Source organism: Phodopus roborovskii, unplaced genomic scaffold, assembly GCF_943737965.1.
Source record: "Phodopus roborovskii unplaced genomic scaffold, PHOROB, whole genome shotgun sequence".
Lineage (NCBI taxonomy): Eukaryota > Metazoa > Chordata > Mammalia > Rodentia > Cricetidae > Phodopus > Phodopus roborovskii.
The window spans coordinates 30,093,294-30,098,204 of record NW_026125052.1 but is presented as its reverse complement, the minus strand read 5'-3'; positions in this window follow the sequence as shown (position 1 = coordinate 30,098,204).

Genomic DNA, 4,911 nt, shown 5'->3' with positions numbered 1-4,911 from the left:
TTTAAAGATCCTGTCATCTTGTCATATGCCATTAAATTGCTTGGTGGTCAAGTAAATCACTCAGGTCACCTTTCACACCCAGAAATAACAGAAAACCCTTTGCCTTAGTGTGCACTGTGGTTTCTAGTTCAGGAGATGCAATCATTGATGTGGGCTTAAGGACGAGAGGAGGTTGCTGCTAGCAGCCTCACCTAGCAGTCAGATGGCGAGTGACAGTCGGTCTGTACAATCACTGTGCTTAAAGGTGAAATATACCTTTTAGTTGGGGGGGGGGGGGATTGTGTCTGTGTGTCTCTCGCTCGCACATTTTTGTATGGTGATTTTGTTTGTTTTGAGATGGGCCCAGACTGGCCTTGAACTCTTTATCCTCAGTCTCTCGAGTGCTGGAATTACAGGTGTGTGCCTCTATGCCTGGCTAATAGGGACTCTTTGTTCTTAAAATCACAGAGAAAACATTTTAACCTTTTAACTCTGTTTCCATGGCATTTGCATCATGAAAACAATTGAGAACCTTATACTGTTGAGAACATAGTATAATGGAGTAGAAATATGTCTTGACACCTGACATAAAAGCAGTCCCAGGGGAGCTGATAACATTAGATTTGTTGACACAAGCCTTACCCTTTCTCCTGGAACAACTGATAATTGCTTAAGATAGAAGATTAGCGCTTTCACCTCATTTGGGTTTCTATCGACAGTACTCCATATTCTCGAAAATAAATAAATTTAAATGACTGGATCTTGACTGTTAAATGTAGACTTATTTCTGAATACGGTATTAATAGATAATGGTGGACCGCATCTGCTATGTTAACCAGCTCCACCACCTCATCCCGTTGCATAGACCTGGGCTTTTAGTAGAACTGAAGAGGTGATCTACACCACAGAGCCTCCCCCGACCCCAACACTTGAGTGCTGTTTAAAAAGTGAGGTGTGGTGACAGACAGAGTCACGTGGCTCTCTATGAGTTCAGGGCCAGCCTGGATGACATAATGAGACCCAGGCTGCCAGAGCTGTAATGACACTTGGGACTAGAACTTTTAATGTGTTGGGTGATTTACCTACATGGCTATCTCTGCACCACACATGTTCAGTGCCCTTGGAGGCCAGAATAGAATGATGGATCCCTAGGGACTGAAGCTACAGGGAACCGTCAGTCCTCCAGATGGGTAACTCTGGTTCCGAGTGGCCCAAAGCCCCCCTCTGGCTTCTGAGGATACCATACATACATGGTACACATACATACATACATACATACATACATACATACATACATACAGGTACACATAGAATAAAAACAAACCTAGGAAAAGAAGGGACGAGACAGAAAGGATTACTATTGCTGAGCTCTCTCCTCCTCAGAAAATCCTGCCCAGGAATGGGCCCACCCACAGTTACACTTCATCCCCCATGTAATTGACAGACCCTGCAGATGTGCCCAGAGACTAGTCTCCAGATGATTCTAGACTATCACGATGACAGCACTGGCCATCACAGCACCCTCTGGTTTTCACCTGGGTAAGCCTGGGTTTGAGGTCAGCCTAGGTGCTTTGCTGTGTGTGTCCAAAGGCTTCCCGGTGGCTTAACAGTGCTTAGCACCGGGGACTCCCTGGACCCAAAACCTCAAGTGTTAATCTTCCTGGTTTTCCATGATGCTACAGCTTTTAGTTGCTGCCTAGAACTTTACAAATTCGTCACCTAATGTTCTTGGGAGTCAAAAGTTTAAAAACACTTGCTGCCCAGAGTTCCTCCTTTTCTGAATTCTTCAGGTCTGCCTTCCTAGGAAGTGAAATAGGTTTGGGTGGTAGCAATCCCTGACAGTCACTGTGGCTGTCCGGTGTCCTGGCCCAGCAGCTTCACTAGTGACAGGTTCCTGTGAGGAAGACTAAGAGACCAGAAAATAAAGTTAGGGAACTTTGGCCAGTATCAGGCTGGAAAGATGGCTCCGAGGTTAAGAGCACTGGCTGCTCTTCCAGGGGACCCGGGTTCAATTCCCAGCACCTACACTGCAGCTCACAGCTATGTGTAATGCCAGGATCCAACACCCTCACATAGACATACATGCAGGCAAAGCACCAGTGCACATGGAAATACTAAACTGTACGTGTGTATAGTGAGTTTGTAGGAGGAAAATGGACCGGTCAACAGAAAACAACCACAAAACAGGATGATGCCAGCAGGAAGCTAAGCAAGCTGAATTGCCCAGAGAACCCAGGCCGTCTCAAGTGCACCATAGACCAGGCACAGAGCACTCTTGGGACTGATAACTCCAGTCTCTTCAAGGGGGAAAAGTAGGTACCTACAAACTGAAACCTTAATCCTTCAAGGCCCCAACCCCAGCCCAGACCTTGCCAGCTTTGACCCTAGGGAAGGACACAGAGCTCCAAGCAGTGCTTTGTCCTTTCATCCGGGACTAAAAAGCCTTGGATCTGTCTGCCTCCTACAGGTTGGTTGGTGTTTTGTTTTGTTTTGTTTTTGAGAAAGAATTGACTCCAGGAAGTTGTCCTCTGTCCACACATGCTCTCGTATGTAGGTGCTTACACACATGAGTAAATGTAAAGTTAATATATATGAGAATTTAGCTGTCCACACTTTGTGAATTTTTCTTAATTTTTCTTTTGTATTTTATGTGTTTGGGTGTTTTGCCTGTGTATGTCTGTACCACATGCAGTGGCAGATCCCCTGGAACCACATGGGTACTGAGGAAAAAATCTGGGTCCTCTGGAAGAGCTTGTAGTTTTGCCGAGCCATCTGTCCAGCCCCAGCCTACTGAAGATTTTGTTTTGTTATTTTCAAGACAGGATTTCTCTGTGAATCCCTGGCTGTCCTGGATCTCTGTAAACCAGGCTGGCCTCGAACGCAGAGATCTGCCTAGCTCTGCTCCTGAGTGCTGGGTTTAAAGGCTTTGCCACTACCACATGCAGTTTACTGAATTTTAAAAACACTCTCGTGGTTTATAATGGTAAAAATATGACAAATTCTGTTTTCAGTTTGTTTTTTTTTTTTTTAAGTTTATTTTTATTACATATAATGTTCTGTCTGCATATACACATACCTGCCAGAAGAGGGCACCAGGCCTCATTATAGATGGTTATGAGCAGCCATGTGGTTGCTGGGAATTGCAGAACCCCAGTGTTCATAACCTCTGAACCATCTCTCCAGCCCTGTTTTCAGTTTCTTAAACTAGTTTTTTATAAACCATTTTTTTGATGGTTGCAAAATCCTAGATTCTAGTGTGGTTTGGTTTACTTTTGCTTTAACCAGTTAAATTTTGGTTGCCAGGCAGTGGTGGTGCACACTTTTAATTCCAGCACTTCGGAGGCAAAGGCAGGAGGATCCCTGAGTTCAAGGCCAGTCTACAGAGCAAGTTCCAGGACAGCCACTGCTACAGAGAAACCCTGTCTCAAATTGTAGGACACTCAGTGGGCTCCTTCTCCAGCACCCTGTCTACCTGCACAACACCACATCACAGCATGATAATGGACAAACTTCTAAAAATGTCAGCCACCCCAGCTAAATGTTTTTCCAAGCACCCACAACTCACAGCTCCAGAGAATCCAATGCCCACCTCTGGCACTCATGCAAAACCCTACATGTACATACAGTAATTTAATCTTGAAGGACTGCTTGCTACTGGTTAATAGACATTTTATATTTAGTTGCTATGTGTTTATCTAAATGACTTGTAGTCTTTAGCTGCTGACAATAGCCTTTAGCGTGTGTTACTACCTAGCCCTGTAGAAATGGGGTAGGAGGTTGTTGTCCAGAACCACAGCTTGCAAATTCTGGTTGGACACCGATGACCTGCCAACACTTTAATAAAATCTTACATTTAAATCTGTAATGGAATGGGCGTGGTGGCACAGGCCTTTAGTCCTACCTCTTGAAAGGCAAAAGCATGGGGATCTCTGTGAATTTGAGGCCAACCTGGTTTACATGAGTTGCAGGACAGATAGGGCATCATAGTGAAACCCTGTGTAGGGAGAAAGGGCCAGCCAAAGAACCACACTCTGAGCAGAGCCAAAGAAACTCACTTTGGCTCTGCAACTAGAACCAAAGAAATGCACCCTGACCCTGAAAACAGTGCCAGAGAAACACACTTTGTCCCTGGAATCAGAGCCGGTGAAAGAAATACACCCTGGTCCTAAAATTAGAGCCAAAGGGCTAAAAGGACCCGTGAAAGAAACTCACTTTGGCCCTGAAACCAGAGCCAAATCTGACCCTGAACCTGAGCAGAACACCAACAAATCCCTGAGCACAAGGTCTAGCCAATCTGAGCTCAAGGATTGAAATCTGACCAATCCCCACCCTGGAAATCTCCCTGGAAAAACTCTGCCCCTAAGAAGCCCTATATCAACCCTGTGCCTGTTCAGCTTGTGGCTGCCCGGCTGTCTTTTTCCACCTTGGCAGAGGCAGCCCCTGCCCTAGATTCTTCCCTCCCAATAAATCTCTTGAATGAGGTTTGGGTGAGACCTTCCTCTGCTGGGATGGAGCGGAGAAGTGACAATTTTCCACCTGAGACAGAGCAAAGTGGAGTTGTTATACTTTGGAGCCTAACTATAACTAATCTTCGCCTGGAAGTTCTCTGCTGGAGTGGAGCAGAGCTTTTGCACTAAGCAAGCGTTTCTCTGGAGCAGGGCTGTGAGCTGCTACACTTACTGTGACTGGTATTCTGTGGCTCCCGAGTGCCAGAATCCCTGTCCATCCCAACCGAGCAGCTGTAATACTTACACCCTGTCTCTAAAAATATCTGTAGTAAGTACACCCAAGAAAATACATTAAGTGTAGTTCTGGGACCTATTGAGCCGGCCTCACATCTGTGCTACAACTGACCTAGGGAATACAGTCTTAGTTCAATCCAGGCTTTACAAATGCTGTGATTCCGGGCGTGGCAATATCCACTGTGCTTCT